Source organism: Eurosta solidaginis, chromosome 1 (genome assembly GCF_040869045.1).
Source record: "Eurosta solidaginis isolate ZX-2024a chromosome 1, ASM4086904v1, whole genome shotgun sequence".
Classification (NCBI taxonomy): domain Eukaryota; kingdom Metazoa; phylum Arthropoda; class Insecta; order Diptera; family Tephritidae; genus Eurosta; species Eurosta solidaginis.
In genome coordinates, this window is record NC_090319.1 from 72,381,655 (window position 1) to 72,403,217 (window position 21,563).

Genomic DNA, 21,563 nt, shown 5'->3' on the forward strand with positions numbered 1-21,563 from the left:
GCATTTAGTTCATTGCTAACCACTTCTTTAGAACCGTTTGACTCGTTTGGTGAAGTTGGTGTTCTGGGAATTAACGCCTCCTCATCATGTTCTGGAACCAGAAACCGTTTTCCAACTCAAAATAAGTTTTAAATATTTTGAAAAAAAAAAAACGGTGTTTTTTTCAAAATGCTAACTTTTTCAAAAATTGACCGTTTGGGATCACTTTTTTTTAATATGTTTTTAAATGTACTTTTCGGAAAAAATACAAAAAAATTCTTAGTTTTTTTTTCAATTAAATAAAAAAAAAATTCTCGGCCCTCTCCGGGATTAGTGAGGAGAATTGATTGAAGTTTTTTATAAGAAAAAAAATTCGAAAAATCTCGAAAAACTGAAAAATTACCAAAAACAACTTTAAAATTTTTTTGGAATTCTTTCCGAAAAGTACATTTAAAAACAAATTTTAAAAAAAAAAGATCCCAAACTGTCAATTTTTGAAAAATTTATAGCATTTTGAAAACAAAAACGGTATTTTCTTAAAAATTCATAACTTTTTTTGAGTTGGATGAAAAAATTTTAAAAACTTCTGAAGCTAGAAAAAGAAGAAAAACTTCCAGCCAATTCTAAAGGGGTCGGGTTCAAAATTGGTCGAAATGGGATGGAATACCCCTATACAAAAATTAATAATTTTTTTTTACAAAAATATTTCAAAGTAGTTGATCTAATCAAAACTAATCGAGAAATGTAATCGACTTTTTGTTTGATTAGTTTTGATTAGATATGCTAATCGTCACTAATCGCGATTAGATTTTTGATTAGTTCTAATCTAATAAATAAGTAATCGATTAGTATAGCCAACTAATCCTAATTAATCAATTATTCTGCAGAATAAAAGTTTCTAATCCGATCACTAATCATTAGGATTACTAATCATTATTCCCCAGCTATGATTATAATAGAAGCTTTAACATTTTTGTCTGCAGCATAAATTAAGTTTGTACATGAAGTTGCTGCTTCATTGGATCCGATCCAATAGTACATGGCTACATAAGTACCTACCCAAGAAAAAATTTATGGACACACAGCAAATTCTAATGCCGTTGAATTAAGAGTATTTTGCCCTTCAATAGGCGCGACCACTCACAAATTGTCATCAAAGTCCTCTAACGGAGGTCTAAGAAAAATTGCAGTATTAATAGGGTTAAACCATAGGAATGCTGCGTTGGTTCCACATTAAAATTGAAAAGATGGTGACACTACGTTTGTCAGCGCTAATTATGCATAAGCAAGAGTTTAACCCATTCCAGGGCGAAGTTGATCCAAGGTGACGCGTGTCTGACTGGTAAGTCTCAGGTATGAGCTGGCAAATATGTTAATCGATTTAGGATGAATTAGGCTCCCGATCTGCTAGTGCTTTTTTTTAATCAAATGGCTGCATTGGTAAGTATTCTATCTCTTCTTATGGACCTATATTTCTCCTTGTTCACCTAGTAGGCAGGGTTAGATCAAGCAGTTGATTGCAGGAATGTCCCGATGTTCACGGGCCATAATGAGACATTCCGTGGCAGTTCTTAGTGCAGTACTTTGACAGCTCTGGAGGCTTTTCCAGATACAATTTTTTAAGTCTGGCGAACAAACTAGCGACGTGTAGCACATGAACAACCGGCCAATTGTTTTGAAGTTGTGTGCAACGTTTCCTCAACCTTTCCATAGTTGCTGCCGCCAAAAAAAGTTAAGATTTTGTTCCGTATTGCACTTGAGATACACTTAAAATGGCATGCGGTTTGACGGTCGGTGGCTTAATGCCATGCCAGATTACGTGAGGTGGAAAAACCATAAAAACTAAAGATCTCATCAACTCCAGTTCATCTGTTGAGAGACCAGGGCCTGTTGCAATTCCGGTCTTTATTCGTTGCTTCTCAGAACGATGTAAAAACTGTAAAAAATCTATTTGGAGCTGCCTTTAGCTTTTCTCCCTAAAATTGGTAATGGCCTCACTTCTACTGCTCTTTTTCTTTCATTGCTTCGTCTTCCTCCCTCTGTCTCTAGAACAGAGCTCTGTGCCTCCAATTAATTTATCGCTTTTTAGACAGATACATCAAAAAACGCATGCTAAATTAATTCTCCTTGCTTAAGCGCCTCAAAGGCCATTTACTTACACCATGTGCTGTTAATTTTCGGTGCTTTCTATGGAATGTATTAAAATTTTACGTGTGAAAGCCTATTCTTGGTCGAACTATAGAAGCTCTTTAAAGAACTTGTAGTTTGTTTTTTGCAGATAGCCTTTGATAATTGCGTCTGTGATCTGCATCTCTTTTAGCTCCCTTCCTGACATCCTCACTTTATGCACTTTATTTCCCGCCTTTCCCTTTCTCTGTTTCTTAATGTACTCTTTTTTCCAATCCTGCAAATCCTGACCTCTTTTCTTAATCTTCCTTCTTATTCTCTTCTATATCGCTTTGCTTTCCACTTTCTACTTCCACAAAGTTTCGTTTTCGGGTTTCTGACCTAGCCCCAACAACCCCTTCTCTTCTTTCATTCCCTTTCCCTTTACCTCACCTACTTCCCTTCCCACTGCTGTTTACTATCTAGTTTCTCGTTTCATTCCTTTCCTCGTATTTTTTGTTTTCCCTTCTCTCGTTCATCTCCCTTTCCCTTACCGGCCCTCATTCATCTGCCTGTCCCTCCCACCCCCTCTTATAGGGTTTTTTTTCGGCCAAACCTTTTTTAAACTACCACTTTTACTTTCTTTACATCCCTCTCCGAGTTTTGCGTTTTTTCCTTTACCTCACCAAATTTCCTTTCTCCTGCTTATGACTCTCTTGTTTTTCATTTCATTCTTCTTCACCTTTTATGCTATTGAATGAAAAGAAGCATTGGAAATACTTTTCTTAGGCTGAGTCACTGGTCTCCGGTAATATAAGGATGTAATGTAACAAAATGACCGCTGCGTTGGCAAAAGTGGGTACATCACTCAATTAGTTGACGCTAGACGTCCCAATATATTTGGGAGAAATGAAAAGGAGACAGAAGAGAGACATATAATCAATCAAGCAGGAAAAATGTGGACAAAAGCATGGAACTGCAATATTTCATAAAGTTGCTCATCTCTCTAAAAAGAGAAAACTTTATGCGCCCGATGGGCATATTAACTGGCGTCACATGCTTATAAATTAGGTCTCATCAGTAACAGCAGATGTAGGATGCGCGCGCAGCAGGAAGGCAGGAAGAAACGTTTGAGAACGTTCTGTATTCTTGTCCTGCGCACGCTAGATCAGCTCCAGCTTTAACTGCAGGCAGAGTTTCCAAATTCCGAGGCAGCAATTAGTCTGGGTCCTAGAAGGCTTCTAGTATTTTCTAAGAGGACCTGGTTATTCTACAACATAAGTCTTGGTATATATGTATACAAATTCTGGTAAAACAATGGACACATTCAGTCTATGTGAGACCTTTCTTGACCGGCAAGTACAACCTATCCTATGCAGTAGACATACAAGCTTGCATATCTTTGGTTAAAAGGCCCTGTAACATAAGGAGGTCTTCTGCAAAATTCTATGCACTATACTTTATTTTTATACTCAGCTGAGCAGAGCTCACAGAGTATATTAATTTTGTTCACATAACGGTACCCCGTAATGGCACAAAACTATTCGAGATAGATATAAAAAACTATATATCAAAATGATCTGGGCGAAAAAATAAATTCATTTAGCCATGTCCGTCCGTCCTTCCGTCTGTCCGTAAACACGATACCTTGAGTAAGTTTTTGAGGTATCATTTCGTTCTGATGCTTCTAATACCGGACATCCCAATGAGCAATTGAAAAATAGTTCCCAAGTTGATGGAATGAATTACCAAAAGGCGCGTCCAATAGTTGTTGGTAGTAACTCTAATGCTTGTTTAGAAGTTAGTGTACGATTCAAATGGCTTCATCTGTAATTTTTTATGCCATCTGTGAATGCTGAATCTATAGTTGACTATGTATAAAGAACTGCAAATATTTCGCCTTTATTAATGCGCTGCCAAAAACTTACAAAAAGGGACATAGATGAAAAGTCCTTACGGAGTGTTAATTTGAAGCTTGGGATCTCAGCATCTAATTACAATAAGTTGCTCGATTCGTCAATTTGGCCATCGGATGTAAAAGTAAGGCTGTTTAGTTTTTTTCAAAGGACTGTGGTGCAAAAGGACAACTCATAAGTCCTCGCTCCGTCACCAATAATCACTGCTACAATTCCTGTCTAATTGATGATGTCCGTTATTTAAAGAACTCAATATCAATATATTTTCAAAACATATCAGGCATGAAAGCTAAGGCCTCTGCTGTATTTGCTGCTACCTCTAGCGAAGACTACGATTTGATAGTTCTTGTTGAGACGTGGCTTACTGCGGACTTTTTTAGTAATGAGTTTTTGATAAAAATTTGTATAATATATATCGCAAAGATCGTGATAGTGTAAGTACAGTATTTTAGCGAGGTGGAGGAGAGCTAATTGCTGTAAGAAAAAGCCTACAATCCTCGGAGGTTCATCTTCATATCGCTGATACTTCTATTGATCAGCTTATAATCAGTATAAAAGGCAAACCAGAATGTCTATTTGTCAGTGTTTCTTATATACCACCAAATAGTGCAGACAGTGTTTATGAAAATCGCGTTAATAATATAATGCATGTTTCGAACACTAACATGAATTCTAGATTTTGTATTTTAGGGGATTTTAACTTAAATAAAATCGTATGGAATTATCTTCCAGGTGAGAAAACTCTCATACTGAAATGTACTTAGTTGATAATTTTTATAGTTTACAGTTGGTTCAAATCAATGATTTTGAAAATACGCTAGGTAAAATCCTCGATCTTATATTTGTTAGCAATGATCTTAATTATAATTTAGTATGTTCTCTCTGCCCATTATCTAATACTGATAAACATCACGTACCATTGATATTGGAGATTAAGTTTTACGAATTTGGAAATATTAAACTCAATAATGAAGTTGGTTTCAATTATAGCCGATATGATTTTGCCTTGATCAATAATTTGATTTCAAATATTGACCGGCAGTCTCTTTTTAATAATCGCAATCTTTCAGACTGCTTTGATTTATTCAAAAGTAATATCTCGGAAATAATGAATATTAATATTCCTCGTTTCCCCGTAAGGGTTTACAAGTTGCCGTGGTATACTAAAAGCTTAAAGACTCTAAAAAATTTGCGTAATAAATATTATAAACTTTTTAAAAAATCAGAAAGTCCCGAACTCAAGTAACAATATCTGAATTACGCGAAGGAGTTTAATTGTCTTGATAAGTTTCTGTACAATCGATATATTCTCAATTTCGAAAATAATATCAAATCGAATCCTAAATCGTTTTGGAAGTTTCTTCGCTCCAAACAATCGGTTTCAACAATACCGTTGTCTGTGTCTTACAAGGGCAAGAATTCATCATCGTCTAGTGATTCAGCCAATTTGTTTGTAGAATTTTTTAAAGCAAACTTTGCTACTGATGATCTGTGGAATGACTGCGGGGATATGTTGAATGAGATAAAGTCGTGTTTCGACTTCTCCTCATTAGTTATAGATATTGATTATATTATCTTAAGTATTCAGACGATCAAGAGCTCCAAGCAATGTGATTATCAAGAATTTTCTTCTTTTTTTTCTGAAGCAATGTGTAGCTTCCGTTGCAGAGCCCATGTTGCATATATTTAATTTATCATTAAAGTCTGGTATCTTTTTGGATGAATGGAAAACTATTTTTATTCAACCTATTCATAAAAGTGGTAGCAAAATTGACCTTACAAACTATCGGCCAATATCGAAGATCCCCGTAATTTCAAAACTTTTTTAGAAAACGGTGATGTTTAAATTTTCATCCGTAGTTAAGCTTTATATTTGCCCTTGTCAGCATGGCTTCGTTCTGGAGCGTTCAACAGTAACTAATCTGGTCGTTTTTTCGAATTACTTCATCTCGTCTTTTACTCATGGTTGTCAAGTTGACTGCATATATACGGACATATCCAAAGCTTTTGACAGAGTTTCGCACAAAGCTCTAAATTGCGAAAAATGCGTTTCCACTCAACATTTTTACAACGGATTTATTCATACTTATCCAATAGGATAAATTTTGTTGTTATTGACGACGTAAAGTCGTCACCTTACGTAGCAACCTCAGGTGTGCCCCATCCTTGGCATGTTTCTCTTTATTCTCTTTATCAATGATGTTTCAAGCAATGCAATTATCTCCTCTACGCTGATGATTTGAAAATTTTTTTCAGAATCAAGAACGAGTCTGATACTCTCATACTACAATCTGAGTTAAATAATTTTAATGAGTGGTGCTGTAAAAATAAGTTTGCGCTGAATGTCAACAAATGTTATTACATAACTTATTCTAAATTATGTAATAAATTGATTTCGTATTACTATGTCTCTAATAAGCAGTTACTTAGGGTGAATAAAATTCGGGATTTAGGTGTTGTATTTGATTGGTCTTTTACATTCACCGAGCACTTGAATTTTATTATCCCCAAAGCATATTCCTTACTGGCCATTATTAAAAGAAATGGATCCGAGTTTAAGGACCCATATACTAAAAAACTATTATACAATGCCTTTGTACAGTCAAGGCTTGAGTATGGTTCCATAATATGAAGTCCTTATTATGAGGTACATAATAAGAGAGTCGAACGTGTGCAAAAAATATTCATGAAGTACTGTTTATACGATATAAACTTCGATCTGCCTCTTCCTCCATATATCTCTAGGCGTAAGCTAATTAATCTTCACACATTAGAAAGTAGAAGAGTAATTAAATCTATAATGTTTATTTATGAATTTTCCAATGACAATATTGATTGCCCAATACTGTTAGAATCTTTGAACTTTTATGTTCCATCACGGACTTTGCGCCAATATGATATGTTTGTAATTGACCAGTTTAGATCTAATTACGCACTTAATGGCCCGATTACTCGCGCTCTAATTGCTATTAACTCAATCAATAATAATTATTGTATTGATTTTTCGATATCTCGTCGAAGTTTTAAAAATATGTTATTTTCCATTTTAAATTAACTTTACTGTAAACAAACCCTATGTTTAATAATGTTTAATATAGTCTATAAGATTCTTGTAAACATCGACTGAATAAAGAAATATGAAATATGAAATTTGGTGTGTAGGTTCCTGGGCACTCATTTCAGATCGCTATTTAAAATGAACAAAATTGGACTATAACCATGCCCACTTTTTCGATATCGAAAATTTCGAAAAACCGAAAAAGTGCAATAATTCATTACCAAAGACGGATAAAGGGATGAAACTTGGTAGGTGGGTTAATCTTATGACGCAGAACAGAAAATTAGTAAAATTTTGGACAATGGTCGTGGCACCGCCCACTTTTAAAAGAAGGTAATTTAAAAGTTTTGCAAGCCGTAATTTGGCAGCTGAGTATGTAATGTTCAGTTACACCCGAACTTAGCCTTCCTTACTTCTTCTTTACTGACATCATTACTTGAAAACTTTAAAACGCTCTCTGTATCTCTCTGATCGACAACCCTATATATTAGGGAAGGGAAGTTGTAAGTATACATACTATTTTATTAAACTGTATAATCAATACCAAATACTTTGGTGGGTTTTGATATGCATATACATACATATGTATCTTACACACACTTCATCAATTTACAGTGAATTTGTATTTCAATTTTAATAAAGTTGTACAACGAAATGTTTGAAAATTGTGCGTGCAAGTGTAAGAGCTATTTCAAAAGTAATTGCGATAAGGGAATTACACATGCATCATACACAAACACAAACGCATATACACAAATAGAGCTTAAATTGCAATTTACATATGATGCAATAATTATAGGCAATGGGTGCACTTTGCACTATAAATGGAATATCTACACCTAAGTGCATACTGAAATGCATTTTGCCACATTGCGCTTGTAACGGTAACAGTGACGGTGTGGCAATGGCAGGCACCACAGTTGTCATTCGTGTTGTTGTTGCACATTTTCATTTAAATAATAAACAGTTACGAATGTTAATATTTCATTTCATTCTACAATTGCTCTGTTGAAGATTCCTGTTTATTTATGTAAGTATATGTAAATGTGTGCCTCTGCAAACGCATCTGAGTGCACAACTGGGATGTGTATGAATAAATGGATGCGTGTGGGATTTTCATAAATTTCGTTATTAAATAACCTTGTCAGTGCTTAATTGGTGGACTGTCATGTTTTTTATTGTAAGTGTAGCTCATATTACTCCTCTTAACTTTGGTTGACAACTACAGAAATTATACGGTTAAGTTTTGCATAATTTAAGGATTTTATTATAATACGCGATGTAATTTGGGCGGAAGCTTTATGCAGTTGACTTTTGAGATGAAATTTGCTTCCAACGGATATTTTCAACATGTTTTTTTTTTTTTTGGTGAAGTATTAAGTAATTTTTTTAAGCAACACCTACTAGTGACTTTCTAGCGCTCGCCCCCATCAGAAGTGACGTTAGAAGAAACAAATAATTTTGGGCTTATTGAGAAGAGCTTTGCCCGCATCTTGTCGCTAAAATCGATGTCGATAAATAATTTATAGATTTACTAATTGTTAACGGCTTGTTATTGTCAAGTCATAGGCTTCTTATTGGTTTCATATGGGCTTGTCATCAATTTTTTTATCGAAGTGTTATCGGAATCTTGCTATGGTGCAGAAGCCTGGACCATGACAACATACGACGAGTCGGTTCTGGGAGTGTTCGATAGAAAAGTTGTTCAATAGATTTACGGACCTCTACGCGTTGACGACAGCGGGTATCGAAAAAGATTGAAAGATGACGTCATGTTATGCGATTAAAAGATAATGCTCCGGCTAAAAAGTATTCTTATCGGAACCCGCCTATGGAAGCAGAGGAAGATGGTGGCCCCACTACGCTGGAAAAACCAGGCGGGAAACGATTTAAATTCTCTAGATGTGAGCAATTGGCGCTAGTTAACCCAGCGAAGAAGCGACTGGCTCGCCTCCTTGGACGGCCATAACCGTTTAAACGATTAAGTGCCAATTAAGTAAGTAAGAAAGTTTATAGGCATCTGTTTTATAACAAACCACTGTAGAGTATAAACGCTAGTGGGAAAAGATTCTGACTACCATTTACCAGGGAATAGACAGGACCGACACTTTTGCATGCCTTTCAAGCAGCTCTCTACTGCCGGACGCAAAGTATTAACATCCGTTATGTGGTGAGCTAATCTGAGAATGCAGTTTGTCGCATGGTTCCCTCAGACATAATCGGTTAATGGACTAGGTAGGGGATTTCATCGGTAGCGTCTGACCACCATATGGTGCAGCTGGCAGCGAGCGTCTATCTTGAATGAAGCAGCTCGTTATACAGACGAACGTGAAGTTAATGCTTTCACGATTAGCAGGTTGTGCGCTGGGCTTGGCACCCGCGATGTTAAACCCTACTCCAATACAATATAAGCCTCGGATGAAAAGACACTCATTTCCTGATGACGACCAATGCAAACATAATAGGAAAATAATTTGAGGGCATGAGACTGTAATGTCCGTTCTCTTAATGGGAATGGTGCATATGCCCGGCTGGTTGATGTCTTCGTGAGGGCAAAAGCTGAGATCACTGCCATCCAAAAAATGCGATGGACAAAGCAAGGAAAAAAGACAGTCAAAAAAGAAAGAAGCATTTTGACCAACATCTCGCCGCTGTTCACTTAAATAAACATTTTTTAATATTTCATTCATCTCCGATCATGCGTCGACGAAGGGGAAGCACGATGAGGTGAAAGTCGCATTCTACGAGCGCTTAGAACACACATTGGAAAGGAAGGTGTTTTTGGCCTCTACAATGAAACCTAGTCTAGTGGACTGAGGCTGAATATTGTACCGGGGTAATATTATATAATATTGAACAGCGGGAATATTATAAGTCCGTTAACCTGAACTTTGTCTACGAACCTCTAACGTTTTGAAGATGTTCGAAAGAGCTGGGAGCACTGTATTAAAGGCTTTGACGTACCAACTCAATACTACTACCTACACCACTTGAGAAGGAAACAGCCCTGATCGTTTTGAAGTTTTGTCCGTTTAGAGAAATATCGTTTAGAAAAATGGCGGAAATGCTATAAGATTTTGAGCATCAAAGTTCAAATACCACTGGTCCAAGATTATTGCTCATCTTGCACTAATAATTTGGCGCCTGTATATGGGAAAGTATGCCTTTTTGTGATAGTGCAGCCTTAAATCCTTTTACTCATGAGTGACAATACAAATTCGATCACTAAATACGCAATTGAATATCAACGTTATATGGGTACCAGGGTGCCGCTTCAGATGACAATCGTAGAGCTGATAAGATGTAGGAGTACGACCAGCCATATCCTTCCATAAATGAACGCGGTATGTTTATCATAGGCCATATTTCAACTCGACGAAAGCATAGATAGTAAAAAGAGGGTAAACTGCTTTTTCCACCTACATATCTTAGGGCTAGTTTGGCCTTTGTATGATAAAGGGTGCAACATCCTAGCTGGGACTAGCGTTCATGGTAAGGGCTCGCACTAGATACAGTTTGGCGGGCATAATCCGTTCTAGCTTGGTCGTCGGATCCTACCATTAATATCGCAGTTGCAAATGTATTGCGGAGAAGAAAAGCGCGTATGATCTGCTTTGATATTGTCTGGCGCTGAGCAGAAGGTGGTAAGCTATGCTTAGTCAACCGATTTTCAATGATCTCAGGGAAATGTAATAACTGAAAATAAGGCGACGCTTATATTTATTGATCAAGATGTGGCACAATCCACGTGGCACATTAGCTGGTACGTTAAGAGTTAGAGAGCGTTAATGGCAAATTAAAGAGCTCATCCGTGGTCTAAGTTTCGAGTTGAAAAAGTACTTTAGTGATCGAGTCCTTTTAATTTGACCTCAAACACATGTAAATTTTCATGCATGTTCCATCTCAAAAGTTTAGGTGCTTCTGCATCCCATTATCTATCCTTGTACTCTAACATACTGTCTAAGCTTTGGGCAATTGAGGGCGAGCAGTTTAATAAGAGTTATAAATGAGTAATTTTATTTGCTTGTAAGCGTATGAGTCGTGGCACAGTGGCTGACGTACCCGACCAAACGCCCGGGGTTGCGGGTTCAACTCCCACCAAGCATTCCTTTTTTTAAATTTATAAATTATTATTATTAATGGACTGTATTGAGTTTATGGGGTTTTTGATTTAATGTATTCCATTTATTGAGTTGGGTAGTTTTAGTGTTATTGGTGTATTTAAGCCATGGGAGGATGCATAGCATCAGTACATCTTTATTTGTTTATTTGTGTTTATTTTAAGGGATTCAGTTTATTAAGTTGGGTAGTTTTAGGGTTATTGGTGTGTTTAAGTCATGGGAGGATGCATAGCATCAGTACACCTTTTATTTATTTAATGTGGGGGCGAGCACTGGGGGGCTCTGAGGCTTCGCTCTACTGAGCCACCTCATCCTCTATTTGAAGAACCCTTTAAAATGTGATATGGAGGCGAGCACAGGACGGCTCTGAGGTATTGGCACCCCATTTTCTACAAGAAAAACCTCTATTTATTTAATTTGGGGCGAGCGTTGGGCACTCTGAGGTTTCGCTCTAATGAGCCACCTCATCTTCTATTTGAAGAACCCCTTCAAAGTGTGATATGGAGGCGAGCACTGGGCTCTGATGTATTAGCACATCATCCTAAGAACCTCTATTTATTTAATTTGGGGCGAGCGTTGGGCACTCTGAGGTTTCGCTCTAATGAGCCACCTCATCTTCTATTTGAAGAACCCCTTCAAAGTGTGATATGGAGGCGAGCACTGGGCTCTAATGTATTAGCACACCATCCGAAGAACCTCGATTTTAATTAAAAAACTCAAACTATGTCTTTAGAATATTTCACTAACCAGTTGAGAATTACAAGCGCACTCAATGGCTACTGAAACAAACGAACGAAAAATGTTCATAGTTTAAGTCGCTTAAACACATACCTTTGCATAGGCATATACTTATATACATGTATATATGTGTCTTAGTTATTACAAACGAAGTACCAGAAACAAACTTTGTCATAAAATTCATAGCAAAAAGATGAAATAACTTTCCCATGCCAAAGCAGCTATGAAAATCCCTTTGCATTTAACAAAAAACGCGCTCTTTGGCAGCGTAAAACTTTGCAATCGTTTTTCATAATTAACTTAAATTGAATATGACAAAAAAATTTTAACCAAAATCGGGTAGGGAAAATATGACGCAAACGAAAAAGGAGAACAAAAAAAACCTTCAAAACGTGTTAGCATATAAAGGGTTGCAACAACTAATGTACGGGGTGTCAAAGCCGTGCAGCGAATGTCGATACTTCTACGAAATTTCTACTGCTGTAGCCTTCAATTGAAGCTCCGCAGCTCACTGCGTTTTGCGCGCCTGGAAAATTGTATGTAAAATATCGTTAGCTTAATGTGAAAATATGCTAAGTCACTTTTTTTGAAAAATTGTTTTTTAATGCAGTTTTAAACATGATTTCAAAATACATCGATCACAAAAAAAAATATTTAAATTTTTCATTTTTACGTGCTGTGGGCAATGATGTGTAAACGTGCTAAGTCGTCAGCTATTAAAAAATATGTGCTAAGTCAACTTGTCAATAATATCAATCTGAATTACTAGTCATTTCTTTGTGCGCGCATGCTTTGTTGTTGTTGTATTAACGATAAAGATACTACCCGAAGGCTTTCGAGAGTGTTACCGATGTTGATGGTCGTTTGCGGGATATAGGTCCGGTACGTTCCGGTAACAAAGCACTATTAATGTACTAGCACGACCATCTCGGGAACGATTTATATGACCACATTAAACCTTTTAGGCTATCCCGCCCTCCGCACCCCCTAGTTCCATGAGGCACTTTGGGTCGCCAGAGCCTCGACTGTCAATGAATCAGGATTCGCCACGGTTAGGTGAGGTTAACAATTGGGTTGGAGAAGCTATATATTGCACTGGCAACCGCTTGAGCGGGTTGCCAACACAACCCCTTGAAATTGTGTTCACCCAATTGAGACATGCCTTTGGTGTTTGATAAATGCTTTGCTCTGACCATAATCTACTTCAATTCTTACATGTTGATAACTACATGCTTTATTACAGACAAGTTAAAAATAGAAAACCATTCACGCTTAAACACTACTATTTATTTTAATCGATGAATCGATTTTCTAGATGCAGAGTCCTAGTTATAGGTTCCTTCATAGCATAATTCGTTTTATGAGTTATTTCGATACATAATCTATTATGCGGAAGATCACGCAGTGGAATATATGGAATGAACAAATTAGATACATCAGAGTAATTCGTACTAAAGTTTATTACATTATAGGCAAGCATGAGATAAAAGTTCTTCTGTCATGCAAAGCCTGAAGACCAGGCAATTTGCGCCTGCTGGTATATGATAGGAGGCCGTCTGGCCAGTGAAGCATACGTAAAGCAATTTTTGTAAAATTTTTTTGAACTCTCTCAATTTTATAGGAGTTAGATTAATAGAAAGGATTCCATATTATTGAGCAATATTACTGACTATTTCTTACCAAGGATATATAAGTGCCTTCAACGTCATAAGGTCCTTAAAGTCACTGGTGTTACGTCTACTGAACCCAACCATTGCAACAAATTTTGAAACAATGAAGTCAATGTGACTAGAAAAAGAGAGTCTGGAGTCAAAAATTACACCCAAGTCCCAACTCTCTTGACAACGATTAAGATATTTAGCATTTAGTTTGTAGATAAAGTATGTGGCAGTTTTCTTTTTGGAATAAGACACAACACAGCATTTGTTTGAATTTAAAAATAAATTATTGTCTGCGCATCGTCCGGCAAAAGAGTCCAGATCAGAACCGTTAGAAATAGTTTGACAAATAAATAGTATTTTTTGTGAAATATATAGTTTTAGTGTTATCTTTCAATCATTAAAGCGAAGGAGTGATGGGGAAACATATTGAGTAAAAAATGCTAAGTCGGTAGCAAAAATTTGTTTTGAGTGCGGAAATTGTGCTAAGTCATAAAATAGCTGCTGGGTTGGCATACATGATTTTTATTTATCTTTTTCAAAGCTTCTACACTCAAAAGCATTGCAATTAAGGTATCCTCATTCACAGTTTTGAAAAAAGAAGTTTATTTAAAAAATTAGTCATTTTTTTCGTTTCCTGTAAAATTTGTAAAAAGTGACTTAGCACATTTTCACATTAAGCTAACGATACTAAATTTTGTGCCTGCTTTTCTAATTACTGCTAGACTTTGCACGAAAATATGCATAAATTCTTCACTGCATATTTTGCACTGAGGCTACTTTCATGCCAATGAATTTCTAACTTTCCATTGAGAATTATAGTTGGCTGGTATGTCGAGAAAATATATGATCTTAGGTGAAAGGTGGTGCAGGTGGTAAGTAGAAACGGGTTGATGATGAAGAAATTTTAAATATTTTGCATTTAAACATTTTTATGATGATTTAATGATACCTTTTATGTTGCTGCTAGTGGTTAACACTTAAGAAGCATAGTTGAAAGAATATAGAAAAGACATGCAGCTTTTAAGTTAGCAAGAGCTCGTCCAGGGATTGAAGTTAAACCAATACAGAGGTAGCTTTACCTATCGGATAACCTGTATGGGAAATATTTTGCCACCTGTAACGCGGCTAGGCTCAAAGCAATCGAAACTTTTAGGGATTGCCGGTTTGGGCATGCTCAGATTCTGAAGTAAGTCCCCGATATATTCTTAAAGCTAGACCAGACAATACTGTCCTCTTGCTTGGACAACAAAAATCTGAGAGAGGAGCGAGTGGACAAATTGCATGGATCCGGGAAGCCAAGAAAACTCCGTGCTCAAAGAAGCGAAGAGATAGAAAGCGTAGAGCACTGTATATGCCACTGTCCTTCCCTGTCGACGACCAGGTATCGATGTCTGCACAAACACTTCCTTGGATGCGTTGCGGAGCTAGAATCCGCAAATATAAATGAACTTATGCGCAACATTAGGCAAGCGAACTGATTTTAACTTCATGGGTATATGGAGCACGTTTTACAGAAGGGAAAAAAATGCTTCTTGTTGGTATCAAAACGGGCCACAATGGCCTGCGTTATTTTCCGCTTGGGCAGCGGAGGCGACTATCGGTTTATTATCGATTCAATACCGTACAGTGATCGGTTTATTATCGACGTGTCGTCGCCAAATTATCTGCTTCTTATCGGTTGTATATCGACGGTTTACATATATGTCTTCAATTTTATATCGAAGTGTTGTTGGTATCTGTTTCATAACGAACAGACGAGTTGTCTATAACACGCCGATAACAAATTGGTTGAAATTCGGTTAGCAAATCGATATATCTTTGATAAAAAAACGACAGCTTTTCGATAAACCACCGATAACAAATTGATAAAACTCTGAGTGCAAATTGACAGCACGCCGGTAACAAATCCAAAACTTTTCGATAGCAAATCAAAAACATATCGATTATTTTTCTGGCGATCATGCAAAAATGTAATTTGCTATCGCGAGATGGGAACAAATTCTCAAATTATTTACAGCCGCAACGTATATACAAGTTGTTAACCTTAAACGCAATAGGACTTTTCCTCGTGTGGGAAGTGACTCCCAGCTGCTGTTGGTGTATGAAAACGATTTCCTTTGGATCAGAGGGGGTTGTTTAGCACTTCGGGCCTGTCAGACAGGTCTTTCTCACTGTCTTTAGCCAAACCCTACTTCTTCTCGCATTTCTTGCGAATAATAAGGGATTTGCCTCCCCTATTACTCGGAAGTAAGGTAATGCACAGGCATTTTGCTCGGGTAAGACGGCAAGATGCCTCAATGCCTGCGGCTGGGCGGGAAACCTACATCTCTCCTCAATGGGAATAAGATGTTTACTAACGTAATCTTCGGTATCGCACACACTCTTAAAACAGAGTACCAAAGAGTGCGTGTGAAACATATTTACATATTTCGTGCTCGCTACTAACACATTCTCAATTTGGTAACGGTATATATTTAGTAGTGCCCACCGCTGATGTGGACCATTATCGCCGTAATCACTCTCTGCTGAGAGCCAACATCGTTTATACCCTCGCCACAAGCCTCACCGTTACTAATACCACTTCCATCGCTCTCTGGCGGGAGCTTATATCGTTAATATCATCTTTTGGACAATACCGTTACTAATACCACCACAATCAGTCTCTGGTGAGACCCAACGTCGTTAATACCTTCTCTTTGAGCGTGACCATTTCCAATATTACATTCATCACCCTCTGGTGAATGTCAACGTTGACAAGAACTCTATCTCTCTCTGTGCAAAACCGTCATTGTCATTGGATCGAAACTACATACCTCGGCTACCTTTACTAACAAGCCGTCCTCTTATCTCTCTCTCACCTGCACATAAGGTAAAAGGGATTCTAGTTCGAAAGCAGCGCTGTGTGCGTATGTTCGAAATCAGTACATTAATTTGTTGTATATTAATTAAGTAGGACCTCCGCCTGACTCTGAATCGACTGGGCATACCTCAGGCTTTTATTAAACCCACCTCATACATTGAGAATATCTCAGGGAAGTGGTCCTGCCACGACTTAAATTAGATGCTTTTCCTTCATCTTCGCTTGTTCCTTCGTCTATCGCTCTACTCCCTCTATCTTTTTTGCTGTTAACTTCTTTCACCCGTTTCTACAAACAGCTGACAAACATTGAGGCATTTTATATAACGCCCGAAAGCTGGCTCAGGTCGGAAAAGCGAAATTTTTATATTTTTCTTTATCAGGGACTCCAAACTTTACAGGCCATTTTTGAAGTATCCAGTTTTTCATCAAAATAAGTTCATATAAAATTAGAGCAAATAAGCGAACTAAATGTTTGGGGTATTCACGAAACCTCATTATCAATTCATCTGATAAAAACGTATTTGCCTTCATTGAATTTTTTATGTAAACTGTGTAAAAAATGTAACGAAATAAGCCACGTGAATACCCCACACGAAAAATAAAAATTAACAAGATATTTTTAAATACACACGCACCTCATTTTCGTCGCGCAATATGCCCACCACCTGCAGGAACATACGTTCAGCATCATTTTTCGGATCATAATTAGAATATGTGTCGTCTACAAGTGTTATATTGCCGATCGTATAGAATGACTCTTCGGAAAATGAAGCATCCAAATCGTCGACACTTACAGTAAAATCATTCAACTCCTCGCGCTCATCATTACCAACAACGTTTGCAGCAACCACTTCGCTTTTAGCTCTCAAATCAGCCGTTTTGTCACCAACATACTTGGATACATGCAGATATTCATCATCGGTCTCGGCAGCATGTCTCTCGTGCATTATATGTTGCATCTCAACGTGTTCCTGCTCACTTGCACTATTTCTCTTCATATCACTACGCTCACACAACACTTCACTCACCGTTGCTTTCACTCTCACATCTGCATCCACAATAACTACATCGCTGCTGCTATCATCGTCAACATCAGCACCACCACCATCACCGGCACTGCTGAGTTGAGAGAAGCTAAGACTAAGTTGACTGCTTGCTGCCGCTGAAGTACGACTGCAATCTTGCAATTCCATATCTAATTCTGTACCACCAGTGCCACTATCGCCACTCTGTGAGCTTGCCGAATGCAAATGATGTTGCGTGCGCTTAGCAACATGTTGCTGCAATATTGTTTGTGTTTGTGGCGTACACTGCTGCTGATCATGATGATCACGTGGCGTTTGTTGTTGATTGCTGTGCTGCTGCTGCTCCCGTTGCATAACTAAAATTGCACCTACAGCAACATCGCGTGAATCGCAGCGACTACTGCCACCACCACTGCTGCTACTGCTATGGCTGCGTCGCTTCAATGTTTTGAATGGTGAGAGAAAACGTCGACGCGGCGTGGCGCTGAGATTAGGTGTGAGTGTACATTCTTGATTTAGCGCATGCAATGACGCATGCGGCGGTTTGGCGTAGCGTTCAAGCGACCTTGATTTTATTGCTGCTCCTGTTGCCGTTGTTGCGTTTACCTCATGCTGTTCATTGTTGTTGTAATTATGAGTAATCTCTCGACTGTTATGCGCTAGCTGTTGTGCGAGTTTTGTCTTAGTTGTGTGCTTGCGTCGACGATTGATATTGTGCTGTTTTAGCTGTTGCACATCGATCACATGCATAGCACTGATGGGTTGGTGTTGGTGCTGCTGGTAGTGTGGTTCGAGTTGATGTGCTTGTTGTAGCTGTTGGTATTGAGGCGGCAAACGTTGGACTGCTCCAGTAATTATAATGTCGTGCGCCAACTGCGCTCCTGCCACAGCATCATTGTCTGTCGTTGTTTGTTGTGGTGCTTTTAGGAGGCGCATTGCTGTTGGCTCTAGCGCGCTTGTGTGGCGAAATTTTTTGTTTATTTTAATTTCTTTGCTATTTATGAACGGTGCACTTAATATTCTTTTGTTTTTATGTTTATTTTTTTTATAACTATTCTTTCTTTTTTTTTAATTTTTAATGAGCTCACAGCAGCTGCCGGCTGTGGTCGCTCTCTAATTATGGTGCTTTGCTCGTGGTTCTTTGGTGTTTGTGTTTGTTTCTTTCCTATTTTCTTTTGCTGTTTGCACTGCTGCTGTTGATGTCTTTGAAAGTGTTTTTTTTTTAAAACAAGTTTTTTGCACTTATTTGCAGTTTTTATTTCCTCTTAAATTCTCTTTTCACGCGCATGGTAGTTATGTAATTTAATTTGTGGCACAATTTAATTACATTCTTTAAGCCGTTTTACGGGGCTACTGGTTTTAATTTAAAAATTCTTACATTACACTATATACTTATGTATGTATATATGTATGTACAGTTACTTAATTTTTACTCGTAGTTCAAGTTCATTGCTTTAGCTTGCGTTCTGTTGGAATTATGTGTTGATTTAATTATACACTTAGCAAGTTTGACTTAAAACAGGCAAATAATTATGCTTTTGTTGTATTTGTGTGACTGAAATTAAATTCTTATCTATGAAAAGAAGTAACTATTGGATGACCGATACCACATCATCGTAATACATATTTTTATTGCAATAATTTAAAAATATGCTGTAGCTATTCTTCCCATACAATTCTCGAAAAGGCTCGAAAATGTTCCGAAAACATTACCAAAACTGTCCGAAATAGTCCCGAAATATTACCGAACACAATATCGCCACTATACGTAGATAATCCCAAAATAGTCACGCAATGGTCTCAGCGATATTGTTACGAAAACAGCAAAGAAACTGATCCGAAACATTCCGAATGATTCCGAACACAGTTTCGAACTAAACTCGAATTTATTCCGCAAAACATCCTCAAATAATCTAGAAATAGCCACGATATGATACCTAAAACAGTCCGAAAATTAACTAGAAATGGTCAAAAAATTATTATAAATAGTCCCATAGTAGTACATAAAAAGCCCCAAAATGATACCGACACAACCTGATGTAATCTGTGAAGTAGTCCAAAAATTGACTTGAAATAATACGGATATGCGAAAAAATCTTGATATAGTAATGAAAAGATAGAAAACTAACCCCATAACAATTTCTAAATAGTCCTGAAGTGATCACGAAATAGTCCCGAAACGATTCCGAAGACAGTCCCGTAATGGCCCTGAAATAATCCAAAATAAATTTAGAAGTAGTCCCGAAATTATCCGAACACAGTCTCGCACTGGTCAAACTAGTCCCGAATTTATCCAGAAAAGGCAACGATATTATTCTCAAAACATCCAAAAATTATATAGAAATGGTGCAAAAATAATCAGAAATAGTCCGGTAGTGGTCCAGAAAAAGCCGCAATATGACACCGACACAATCCTAAGAAATCTGTGAAATAGTATAAAGATTTCCTCGAAATAATGCGGTAACGGTCCCGGAATGATCACTTTTCTTTAAATATTGAGTCTCGGTTTATAGATCTAGAGGTGTACAAGTTTATAAAAACAGTCAAAGGGAGGGAGAGTGGAAAAGCAGATTGGTGACACTCGTCGTTTCTCCTAAGTTGCTAGACCACGACTTATGTATATTACCCATATGTAAAATATTTTTGGACTAAGTCATATAGACCCAGAAATATGACGATGTACAAAAATAAAAATCGGAATTGCTGGAAAAACATGAAATACTCCCAGCCATTGAATTGAAACAAAACAAAAATTTGAATTGAATTGAATTGATCAAACCCGACAGACATTGTTCGGAATTTCTCTATCTATCCACCTGCCTTTTCCCTTCCGTAAATCTTTCCGCTTTTCCTCTTACTCATCCCATTTTTGCTTCTATCCAAGTCTATCTCTTGCCATTACCTTTAATCTTATCCTAATTTTTAGTCTTCCTGTTAACCTCTTTTTAGAACTTTACCTCAAACCATTACCCGTACTCTTACTTTTACTCTCGCACTCTATTTTTCTCTTGTTCTTTTTACTCTTCCTACTTCCCTCCAACTTTCTCTGCTTTTTCTTCCCATGCCCTCTGTTTTCTCCTCTATTTTCCTTCATTTTCCCGTTTCCTATTTGTAGATATATCCAGCCCAATTCTAAACAAAAATGCTGTGCGAGTTTTTTTCCTTCTCCCATTCCTCGTTTTCTAAATATAAATTCCTTGTGAGTTTTTTTACTTCTGCCTTTCCTCTTATTCTGAACAATGTTCGAAGAAGCGGAAACCGGTTATGGGAGAAAAGTAGGCATTACGAATGTGAGTGCGAGGGAGATTTATCTGCCATTACTTAGAAGTTTTTTCACTTGTTAAATTAAAGGGAATGCATCGAGATAGTTAAAGGAATTTGGTTCTTTTAAGAAAGAACACTTATTTGTATAAATTTGTGCTAAAATATGTACATTCTACCACAATATTCTTTATTTTAAGTCGAAAAGTATATCATAAGCAAGGGAAGAGTTCTTGGTATTAAGAAGGCTTAAATAGATTTTGGCATATGACGAAAGACGAATTCAACTCGATTTCCCGCCAGAAAATTGCCTTGCTGAATGGAAGCAGGCAACTCCGGCAGATTTGTGTTATCCCGCCGTCTTCTTCTTCTTATGCTCCTCTGTTGTTGCTGTGGCACCAATTCAGTACTCATTTCAGTGAATACCACATGAAATGCATTACTGTGCATTGGTTATATTTTATTTCTTAATTTCAAACAAATTTGCAACACTAATTAAACTTTTAAATTTTTTTAAACAAAATAAGAAATGCGCAACGAAATTGCAATTGACAAAACAGCTGACTTCGAAAATTCGAAATTCCTATTCCCCAATTATTGTTCTCCCTAGGAGAAAGGAATTGGAGGAATTTTTCCGCGGGAATATAAAAAAATCCGCGAGAACAAAATTCCGAGGGAATATTTAGAATTGGGCTGATCGAGTAGTGCTCTTTTTTGCCCTTTACATTCCTAAGGTAGTAAAAAAGTAGCCTGACTTCACATAGGAAATTTTATTATGCAGTAAAATTGAAGTAATTTTGGCATTTTCAGTGCCATCGTACTTTTAACGAAAGCGAAA

General features: G+C 37.3%; 1 protein-coding gene across 19 annotated transcripts in view; it reads right to left on the reverse strand.

Annotated features, from left to right (window-relative positions):
• Nucleotides 1–21,563, reverse strand: part of Dys (Dystrophin) — a 1,130,370-nt gene that overhangs the window by 47,567 nt on the left and 1,061,240 nt on the right. The window lies entirely within an intron of this gene.